Consider the following 12,360-nt stretch of genomic DNA (forward strand, 5'->3'; position numbering starts at 1 on the left):
AGAACGCAAAAAAAAGCCTTTATTTGACTAATTTTATGTTGCCATTTTCAGATTTTATTTTTTGTCAAGGGAAATAAGGAATGGAAAAATAGAATCCTTCAAAAACCTAGGTATACATATAATTGATTCTCTCTGTAGCATTTTTGGTTTTTCTGAAAAAATAAGAAAAAATCACAACTCATGGATGCTACTCAAAGGGTCAGTTTTTAGAGGAAATGAAATATTGGGTGCATGTTCCCCTATGATTTTTAAGACATTTTGATTTTTTACTACTCTAGATCACAGGTTGCCATGGAAGCTTAGAACATTAGGAAATGTATGTGTATATCTTCTTGGGGAAAAATTACAAAAGAGAATGATTAAATGAAAGGTACAGCAAGTGCTCTAATTTCATTTTGGTTCCTTGTTTCAGATAACTTTTGTAAAAAACCTTTCACACAGAGAAAACTTAGACTATTCTTGGACTATTATAAATTCTTTTTTTCCCCATCTGTTTAAAACATTCTCAAATACTGCTAAAAATCGAGTAACAAGAGAAAAAAATGTCTGTAATGCACAGACTAAAGAAGAAAAGAAATAATCAAAGAACTAGAAAATTCACAAACTTAAGGAACAAATATGACACAGACTGTGTCACCATAGTCTGTCAGTTGCACATTAATAGTGTTCAATAATGTATTGTTAGGTGCCCATGTGTTCATAATCATTACATCTTCATGTTCTATTTTTTCCAAATTTTGGTTCCTTCTTTATCATTGTGAATTTTTAACGTTAAATTTTATTTTGTAGAGTTAAAAAAAAGTCTAGCCCTACTTATTTTTAGTTCATATTCTCTGATATTCCTTATTTCATTCTTTCATTTCCGATTGCACTATATCCTTTTGTTTTACACCTGTACTTTCTGGAAAAAACTGTTAGCTTTTTTATTTTTTCATGTACTTTGTTTTTTGTTGTTGTTGTTCTTTTGAGACAGAGTCTTGCTCTGTCGCCCAGGCTGGAGTGCAGTGGCCAGATCTCAGCTCACTGAAGCTCCGCCTCCCGGGTTCCCGCCATTCTCCTGCCTCAGCCTCCCGAGTAGCTGGGACTACAGGCGCCCGGCACCTCGCCCGGCTAGTTTTTTTGTATTTTTTAGTAGAGACGGGGTTTCACTGTGTTAGCCAGGATGGTCTCGATCTCCTGACCTTGTGATCGCCCGTCTCGGCCTCCCAAAGTGCTGGGATTACAGGCTTGAGCCACCGCTCCCGGCCTGGTTTTTTTTTTTTTTTTTTTTTTTTTTTTTTTTTGATTGATTTGATATAAATCAAATCAATGTGTTTTTTTTTTTTTATTGATTTGGTATAAAAATCATTTGATATTGATTTTTAATTGATATTAACACTGACATGAACTACTGTTCTACCAAGGCTTATTTCAGCTACCCCATTTTGTGTGTGTGTGTGTATGTGTGTGTGTTGTTACCAGCCTTGCTTCTTTTTGGGTTTTTTTCCCCAGCTTCTGTCCATAAACCGATTTTCATCTACTAAACAGAATATTGCATATTCTATTTTTATGTTGCTGATAGCTACCCTTTCCTTATCAAGATTCATAGTGATTTTTCCCTAGCTATGCTTAAAGCTTTTTAAAACATATTCCTCCACTGCCCATCTCAAATAAAATTAATACTTTAACATGCTCTCAACTTCTTCTTGTTTCTCCTTCCGTATATTAATACCACCTGTAATTTTTATCCAAACATTATGGATGCACTTCTTTCTTTATTATGGCCTATGTAAAGAACAGTGAACTTTCTTTGTTCTCCTTTACTTTTGATATCTAGTTGTTTGCTCATGTATTTCTTTTATTTTTCACCAAGATAACCTCTCTAAAAGATTTTTTTCAAAGATATACTTTGGGTCCAGCACTGTGGCTTACTCCTGTAATCCCAGCACTTTGGGAGGCCGAGGCGAGTAGATCGTTTGAGGTTAGGAGTTCAAGACCTGCCTGGCCAATATGGTGAAATGCCATCTCTACAGAAAATACAAAAATTAGCTGGGCATGGTGGTGCACGCCTTTAATCCCAGTTACTCTGGAAAATGAGGCGGGAGAATTACTTGAACCCAGGAGATGGAAATTGCAGTGAGGCGAAGTTGCAGTGAGCCAAAATTGCAGTGAGCCACGGTTGCACCCCTGCACTCCAGCCTGAGCAACAGAGTAGGACTCCTCAAAAAAAAAGAGAGAGAGAAACTTTGTGTGACATTCTCTTTGAGAACTTATCTCCATGTTTAAAATCAGGAGAGGGAACAAATGACTCATTCCAATTTACTGTTTTGTTGTCTATGGGGCCGTTTTTGCAAATACTTGGTATAACATAAAGCATTATATTAATTGTTGGAATTCTTACTATTTTTATTTTTTACTCAGTTCTCTTAATAACTGGCATGCCTCTATTTCTTTTGTACCAGTTTTTTTCAGAAATTTCAATTGAGTATGTCAAAGGAAAAATAATTACATGTAAATTCTCATTTAGGAAAGGCCTTTATATTTGGGGATCAAGATCTAGTTATGAATATATGGTATTTTTATGGAAATAGCTTTATTGAAATATAGAACATATATCAATAGTTCATCAATTTAATATATATAATGCAGTGATTTTTGGTATACACAGTTATGTAACCACCACCAAAGTAAATTTTGGAAACTGTCATCACCTCTGAAAGAAATCCTATGCCTTTTAGCAGTCCCCGTACCCCACATTTTTCTTCAGCCCCTCCCCATGACACCCATCTCCTAGCCCTAGGCAAGAATTAATCTACTATCTTTATAGATTTTACTGTTTTGGACATTTCATACAAATAAAACTATATACAATGTGATCTTTTGTGATTAGCTTCTTTCACTTAGCATAATGTCTTTAAAGTTGATATATGTTGTAGCACGTGTCAGTGCTTCAGTCATTTCTATTGTCAAATGATAGTCCATTGTATGGATGTGGCACAGTTTGTTTATACATTAATTAGTTGGTGGTTACTTGAGTTGTTTCCACTTTTTGGATACTATGAATGATGCCACTGTGAACATTTGTGTAAAAACATTGTATAAACATGTTTACATTTCTTTTGGATATATGTCTAAGAGTGGAATTACTGGATTATATCTTGTTGAAAAGGACTTTCTTTCTCCATTGAATAGTCTAGAGACCCTTGTTGAAAATCAATTTACCATAACCATGAGGATTTATTTCTGGACTCTCAGTATTATTCCACCAATCTATTTATTCTTATGACAGTACCACACTGTCTTGATGACTCTACCTTTGTAGCGAGTTTTGGAATCTAACAGTGTAAGTCATCCAACTTTGTTTTTTTTTTTTTTCCCCCCCCGAGATGGAGTCTCACTCTGTCGCCCAGGCTGGAGTGCAGTGGCGCCGTCTCGGCTCACTGCAAGCTCCGCCTCCTGGGTTCATGCCATTCTCCTGCCTCAGCCTCTCCAGCAGCTGGGACTACAGGCGCCGCCACCACGCCCGGCTAGTTTTTTTGTGTTTTTGGTAGAGACGGGGTTTCACCCTGTTAGCCAGAATGGTCTCAATCTCCTGACCTCATGATCCGCCCACCTCGGCCTCCCAAAGTGCTGGGATTACAGCCAACTTTGTTCTTTTTAAAGATTGTTTTAGAGGTTGAATTTGAACTTGCTAGGTCTTGGGAACGATCGAAATGTTTAAATTGAGTTTAAAACATTATTTTTCAAAATTCCTTTACATACACTATCTCAATCTCATTTGAGTCTTAAGTCAATCATATAAAATAGGAAGAGCATATTTCATCTTTTTTTTTTCTGTTTACTATTGAGGAAATTGAGGCTCTGAGAGCTTCAGACCTATGCTGAAGATCACAATTTCGGTCACCTAGAGCAAGAACCAGGGTTCAAATCTCATATTGGCCCAAGGGTTTCTTTCCCACATTACTTTTTATATGTGCTGGTTTTAGTTCAAATTGAGAATACATCTTAGACCTCAATATATCTATAGAATTTTTTTGTAAAGAATAGAGTTCCTTAAAGCATAGAGTTAAAGTTCATATAGCATACTTTGATTCCAGGTGCTCAAATAGTCATAGATAATTGTGGATATTAAGGAAGAACTTTCACTTGGAAAGTTATAGGCTCTCTTAGTATATCAGAGTATTCCAGCAGTTATCCATTGTAATCTAAATTGCTATAAAGAAATCAAAGTGATTTACTAAATTGCAATAAACTCAGCACACAAGCTTTCTGTTATTTTTATATTAGAAGTTTCTTATAAAAATAACTTTTGTAGTTTTGCTATGCTAATGAAGTAACAGTTCTGTAGAAACAAAGTAATTTAAGATGGTTTTATTTGGTAATTATAGTCAAGTAGGCTAATTAATAATTTTAAAGACAATGTTTACAGCATGATTAATTTTTACCAGACTAATCATTTCATTAGTATTCTGTGTATATATTTAACTACTTTATACCAGAATTTTCATTTTACAAATTTGTAATGTTTTGATTCTCTCCACATATAAAGAGTGCTATAAAGTAGAGTTTTCAAAAAGGCATTGGACAATGGAGAAGCATACGTGAATTCAATACCCCCTAACCTAGAAAAAATTAATTTGGAGTCTACTTTCTATTTGGTAGTTTTAACTGCTAATTTTGACATCGCACTGAAGTTCATTCTCTGTTTATTGGGACAGTTCAACCTCGTATCTTATGTAAGAAACCTCTCTCCCAAGGTGAAAAACACATTGTTAAAGTCTAAGGCAGTCGAAGTGAAGCAGCTGTCCTGTTAAGAGCATTGCTGGCCTCATTCCTAGAGCAGGATGACCCCAGTCCTCTGCTCTTGGGCACAACCAGAGGTCCCCCTGGTTCCTCATTCTTGTCCTGCCATATCCATGGACAGTAGTTCCAGTGACTGGCCTAAGCTAGCTTATTTACTTTTCCCCAGGTTTCCTTTTTTCTTATAACTGATTTGTGATGTTTTATGTTTTTAATTATTATCATTTACTATCAATGTTCTGATTATGTAAAGAATACATCCTCATTATAGATAAATATTAATGCAGATACAATACAAATTAAAATATTTTGTTATCCCATTACCCATAAATATTCAGTGCCAGAACTTTTATTTCCTTCCAATAACATTTTCATTTTGCATATTTGTATTTTTACAAAATTAAGAGCATATTTTATATGTGATTTTGCATTCTGTTTTTGTCAGTATTAGAATAAGAACATTTTTCACTTCTAAGTTTGATTCAAAAATATGTTTTAATTATTTTGTGGTATATCATCATTTACTTGCCTATTTTATTTTCAATTAGCATTATTCTAATTTCACACTATTATAAAGACTGTACTTAATTTTTGTATATAACTCGACCTTAGTTTATGAAAAAAACCTACTGAATCAAAAGTTACTAACTTTTAGGATCTTGAGGTATATTGCTTATTTACTTTCTAGAAATGTCTCTGTTCACACTATCTTTAGCAAAGTATGAGAATTTCTATTTTCCCGCATCCTTGTCAAACATGATTGTTAGCATTGTTACAACTTTATTAATTTGATACAAGAAATGTTGCCTTCTTTCTTCTTTTAATCAAATTTTTATTGTTAGTAAAATTGAGTATTTTTGTATTGTCTGTAACCACTTGTATTTATCCTAGATGTTCATTTGTTGACCATTATTCTCTTATCCTTTTCTATTTTAAAAGCATTTATTGATAGTCATCTGATTATATAAGAAATACTGTATTAATTCTAGAAAAATTAGAAATGATAGAATAACTCATTTGATATCTTTCTTCATCCTTCTATTGGAACATTCCTTGCCTTTTTACTTCTAGATCAAATATATTGAGCATTTGTAAATTACCTGCTATAAATGTTTTCTCTTTAGATATTGATTTTAAATGCTATATTTTCTCTACTTTAATTAATCAGCTTATTGTGTCTTTTGGTAATATTTTCAGACCAAAGCAAAGACCATTTGCTTTCTTTTCATCCTGAATTTCCTATGACTTTTCCCTCTTTAAAAAATATTCCCTTTTTTCCTCAATTGATGCTATAAAATTGTATTTTTTTTTTTTTTTTTTTTTTTTTTTGAGACAGAGTTTTGCTCTGTTGCCCAGGCTGGAGTGCGGTGGCCGGATCTCAGCTCACTGCAAGCTCTGCCTCCCGGGTTCACGCCATTCTCCTGCCTCAGCCTCCTGAGTAGCTGGGACTACAGGCACCCGCCACCTCGCCTGGCTAGTTTTTTTTTTTTTTTTTTTTTTTTAGTAGAGACAGGGTTTCACTGTGTTACCCAGGATGGTCTCGATCTCCTGACCTCGTGATCTGCCTGTCTCGGCCTCCCAAAGTGCTGGGATTATAAAATTGTATTTCTTTTCTTTTGGTTGTTACTCTTAACGTTTTAACAGGCATAGTTTAAGTCAAAAATTAATGAACATTTTTCCCTCTTCCCAATGTAAGAACAATTTAAATCTTGCTTCCAATTTTCATTGTTTTAGTTACCTTTGTTAAGTTCTATGAGTTTTGTCATCCCTTGAATTAAATATTATTGTTGTTGTATTATATGATCAATGTGTGTTTAAATTTACTGACATACTGTCTATTTTATTTGTTTTTTAATCATTATTATTATGCTTTAAGTTCTAGGGTACATGTGCACAGCATGCAGGTTTGTTGCATGTGTACACATCTTTGCTCACAGTTGTTCTTTGCCTTCAGAGCTTCCTCTTAAAATGTTTCCACTTTCCTGCTCTGTGTCTTTAAGAAATCCCTTTAGCATATGTCTTTTGATAATAAACTCTTAGTCTTCTTATTCCCCTCTCCAGTTTCAGTATCCTCTTACTCTTTACAATCTAAGAAATTATTTAAAATACACTTTATCAAGCATTCTAGTTATCTTTCACTGGGAGAACCACACTCAAACATTGTGTTCATGTGAAAACAGTGGCTGGCTCCTGATTTCCATTGTTGCTATAGTAGGTCCCTTCCCCAGGGAATATGTTCCAAGAGCCCCTGTGGATGCCTGAAATATGGGATAGTACCAAACCGAGACATATATACCTACGATAAAGTGTAATTTATAAATTAGGCACAACAAGAGATTAACAGCCATAACTAATAATAAACTAGAACAATTATAATAACATGCCAGCATCACTGCTTTTGCACTTTGGGGCCATTATTAAATAAAATAAGGGTACTTGAACACAAGTACTGCGATTCTACAAAGCTGATGTGATAACCAAGACAGCTACTAGGTGATTAATAGGCAAGTAGTTTATACAGTGTAGATGCAGGCTGAATATGCTAGACAGAGATGATTCGCATCTTTTTCCAAGTCTGAATTATGTGCAATTTAATCTTTTTCTCCTGGAATTTTTCCATTTGATATTTTCAGACCACAGTTGACTACAAATAACTGAAACCATGGAAAGTGAACCCATGGATTAAGGGAAAACTACTGTACTAAAAACTTTCCTTCAGTATAATTGTCACTCCTTTACAATCTAGCTTTTCTCTCTAAAATCCCTGGGTTTGGTGTTCAGCAGTTTTATCACAACTGGACAAAGTATACATTTATTTATATTTAACCAGCTTGGCATATTTTGTGCTTCCTATATTTGAGAATCCAAGTCTTTGGTTATTTCTAAAAATTCTTGAGTCATTATCCCATTTGTATTTTCTTCTCCATTTTCTTTATTCTTCTCCTAAGACTCTTAGATGCACGTTAAACCTCTTTCCATCTTCACAATCTCTGAGTCTTTCTCTTCTGTTTTCTATTTACTTCTCTCTGCTGTTTCTTTTGGCTTATTCTGAACATTGTTCCAATTCACTAATTATTTTAAGTGTATAAAATCTGTTTTTGACCTGCTTTCTACTATATCCATTTGGATTACTTTCAACACATATTTGTATTACTTTTTAAAGTTATATTTTATGATTTATTTATTATTTTTTAAAGTTCTATTTGGTTCTTTTTTTAAGTCTGACAGTTTTTGAAAGTCTCTTCTTCCTTACTATTTTCATTACTTCATTTTTCATTCCAAACAAAATTATTTTTATGTTGTATCTGATCATTTCAATATCTGAAATCCTTGGAAATCTAAATCTGTTGATTATTTCTGCTGGCTCTCACTCATTATGACTGATTTCCTTGTGTATTTGGTGATCTTTATGAGCTCCTCTTTGATCTTACTTTGTGGTTTGCCAGTGACCTAAATAATGCTTTCCTTCATAGAAGACTGCTTCTGCCAAAAACCAAGGGCCTCTCCTTATTCTTTAGTCTCTTCTTCCAGGGTTTCTGGAATAGGGCAGGAATCTCAAACTCAGTTTTCCTTTTATTTATTTATTTATTTATTTATGAGCCGGAGTCTTGCTCTGTCACCCAGGATGACACGATTTCAGCTCACTACAACCTCTGCCTCCCAGGTTCAAGTGATTCTCCTGCCTCAGCCTCTCGAGTAGCTGGGACTACAGGTGTGCACCACCATGCCTGGCTAATTTTTGTATTTTCAAACTCAGTTTTCTTACCGTGTGAGTTGCTTATATTAGCTTTTACCCTCAGGGCCACTCTGTTGTCATGTTTGCTTGCTGCTCATTGCACCCTCTCCAGTTTTATCTGGTGCCTTGGAGCATTCCCTTACTGGCTGCATTCTCAGCAATGCATTACAAGGTATACTTCATTTGCTAGGCACGGTGGTTCATGCTTGCAATCCCAGCACTTTGGGAGGCCTGGGCAGGAGGATTCCTTAAGCTTAGGAGGTCAAAACCCACTTGGGCAACATGGCAAAACCCTGTCTCTACAAAAAATGCAAAAAAAAAAAAAAAATAGCCAGGCATGATGGCATTCATCTGTGGTTTCAGCTGCTCAGGAGCCTGAGGTGGAAGAAGTGCATGAGCCTGGGAGTTCGAGGCTGCAGTGAGCCATAATCGTAGACTGCCCTCCAGCCTGGTTGAACAGAGCAAGACCCTGTCTAAAAACAAAGAAAAAAGTATACTTCATTAATTAAGCATTTGGTTATTTTGAAGTGGGAAGGCCTTGCTTACACTATCTATAGCTGTCTCCTCTGGCAACTCTATTTTACTGAACACAGGTTTTCTTTGGATTGCCATTCCTCTTCCTGGCCTTGGCTCGCTATTTTCATTGTCACCAATTTGACTCAGGCTTTGGCAAGTCGAAAGGGGTGGGAAGGGAGGTCCGCTTCACTTGTTCATGTGCTAGTGGCATAGAAACAGTCACACCACCCATTTCCTACTGACCTTTTGGTACTCCCCCAGTTTCAGGGAAAAGGAGGATCCAGACCCTCAATTCTGCTTTTTTCTAAGCCTCTTGGGGACCAGAGAGTCCAGGTACAGTCTTTGAGGAATTATATTGACTTTTCTCTTGGTGTTTACAGTTCTCTCTAGACCAAGCCTCTGTAAAATTCTTACACTAAGTCTTGATGCTGGTTTCTATGCGCTTGGCCAGTCCAAAGGGGAGAAAGTAAGGCATAAGTTCCCTCCACCAGAATTTCTATAGGACCCAATCCCTAATTGCACATAGTTGCCTATAGGCCCCATGAGCCATTTTCCTTAAGAGAGGGAGCTGATTTTCAGTTGGTAGTAGACAGAAAGAAATTGTAAGGAAATTACCAAATTCTTCATAATAAATGATTTAGAAGATTTTTTTTTTTTTTTTTTTTTGAGATGGAGTGTTGCTCTGTCACCCAGACTGTGGAGTGCAGTGGCATGATCTCAGCTCACTGCAACCTCTGCCTCCCAGACTCAAGCAATTCTCCTGCCTCAGCCTCCTGAGTAGCTGGGATTACAGACATGCACCACCACACCCAGCTGATTTTTGTATTTTTGGTAGAGACAGGGTTTCACCATGCTGGTCAGTCTGGTCTGGAACTCCCGACCTCAGGTGATCCACCCATCACAGCCTCCCAAAGTGCTGGGATTACAGGTGTGAGCCACTGTGCCCAGCCATGATTTTTTATTTTAAGAAAATTATTGACAATAAATAAGAGAGTTTTATAGGCACATGTTTGGTTCTTGAAGTGAGGAAAGATCGAGTTTCCCAGCAGCACTTTGGAATTTTCTTCATCTTTCATTTAAAATTATAAAAAGACCTTTCTTCACCAAAACCATTTAGCAGACAATGTTTTGAAAAAAATTTTTTGAAAATGTCAGATTTGTAATAGTAACATAAATATCATGAGTTTCATGATTGATTGAAGCATGAAATAAGAATTAAGTAATGGTGCTTCTTCAATATTAACATGATATAAATAGAACTATTAAAATGGTATGAATATAATGTATTACTGAAATTATTGAAATTTACATGGCTTTAAGTTAATATAATCCAAAGTTTAAGCATGATAAAAGTCATGTGTTTACATTTTTAATAAATAATTTGATAAATGCCCTAGGTTAACTGTCCTTATAAAGTAAAATACTGCTAGCATCTTTCATTCAGAATTCACTGAGTCCAAAGCTAAATATATATATTTATAATTATTGTATACATCCCAAATTAAAATTTTACAAATGAAATTTTTCATTGTGCTATTGAAATTTTATTTTTATCTTAAATCATTTAAGATGCTATTGAAATATTATTTTTATCTTATCTTAAATCATTTAAGATGAATATAATCTATGATGGAGGAAAATGTAAAGATGAAAATGAACAATAGCAACAACAAAAAACTGGTTTCTCTTCACTGTGTCTGACATAATAAATAGAAACATTTGGATGTACAAAAGGCTGATCAACCTTATTCATACTGGCTGCCATTCAAGAGAATAATGTATTATTTAAGGTTATGGTCATATCACAGCTGAATCAATCTAGCATAAACTATTTTTATATAGCATCCTTGCAACTAATAAATGGCTATGTAAAGTAAGGTTATAATATCCTTTATTGGAAAGTTATGAATACAGTTTTAACAATGCTTGGGAACAGTGTTAATAGCTTTGGATAAACAAGACTGAATTGCCACACTGTCCTCCACCCTTCACCTACTCTCAGATAAAAGAGTTAACATATTGAATCCACCAAAAATAACTGCGCTCAACAGAATGGGCAGATTGTATCTCCTGCACCAAAGAACATTCCACAAGCTATGAAACACAGTAGGGTAAATTTGAGTATTGTCAACCCCTTTGAATACTCCTATGTATTTTTAAATGATTGTGTTTAAATCATTAACACGAAACTAGTATTAACATCTTAATTAATACAACTTTCTCAGTAACAGCAATCAGCTAGTCATATTTTTGGCTCCTTTTTCTAACTTTTTAGATTGTCTTAAAGTATTCATTGTATGTCTGGTAGTATGCAGTAGTTATTTCCTAGTTTTTGTTTAAATATTTTATTAGGCTATTGTTGCCTATAACAGTTACTTTTACACTAAATTTATGAGTTTGTTTAATATATTTTTTGCTCATGTTTCACATAAAATCAGTTACTAACTTAACTTGTATTTCCTTTTTTCTGTTACATGCAGTAGGAGATAATCTCATCAGGTTTATATCCTCAATGGAATACCTGACTGTAAGAATCCTATAAAATGCTGTTAAATCAAATAGAATGTTATGAAGTGAAATACCAGATATTAAAAATGTAAAGCTAGATATTTTATATGTAGAATCTAAGAAATCAATAATGTTATACTTTAGCTAAATAAATATTTTCATGTGTTCCCATATTTTACTTTCTTAGAAAATAAAATAGCAACTAGGTCAAAATTTAGAGTATTAAATATGCAAATTTACCTCAAATCTTAATATAGATTTTTTTCATCAAAGGTCATAGTTCTTACATATTTCATACCAGAGACCTTTTCTTATATTTACACTTGATAATTTTGTTTATATTATTATATGCCTTTTTAAATTTGCTTTGTAGAGAAAAGCTCTGGATTTACCATTAATGACATAGAAAAGCTCTGGATTTACCATTAATGACATAGAAAAGTGGGGCAGAAAGTTGTGTGCAGCGGCACACACCTGTAGTCCCAGCTACTTGTGAGACTGAGGTGGGAGAATCATATGAGGCCAGAAGTTCCAGGCCAGGCTGAGCAATAGCAAGATCCTATCTATCTGTCTGTCTGTCTATCTGTCTATCTATCTATCTATCTATCTATCTATCTATCTATCTATCTATCTATCTATCTATCTATCTATCTATCTTATTTTTTTGAGATGGAATCTTGCTCTGTCACCCAGGCTGGAGTACAATGGCACAATCTTGGCTCACTGCAACCTCCACTTCCCGGGTTCATGCAATTCTTCTGCCTCAGCCTCTTGATTGGCTGGAAATACAGGCACACACCACCATGCCTTGCTAATTTTTG

General features: G+C 34.9%; 1 protein-coding gene across 4 annotated transcripts in view; it reads left to right on the plus strand.

Moving 5' to 3' along the window:
• ATRNL1 (attractin like 1) overlaps nt 1-12,360 on the plus strand; it is an 827,091-nt gene that overhangs the window by 604,626 nt on the left and 210,105 nt on the right. The gene's annotated exons all lie outside the window — the stretch shown is intronic.

Source organism: Macaca thibetana, chromosome 9 (assembly GCF_024542745.1).
Source record: "Macaca thibetana thibetana isolate TM-01 chromosome 9, ASM2454274v1, whole genome shotgun sequence".
Taxonomy (NCBI): domain Eukaryota; kingdom Metazoa; phylum Chordata; class Mammalia; order Primates; family Cercopithecidae; genus Macaca; species Macaca thibetana.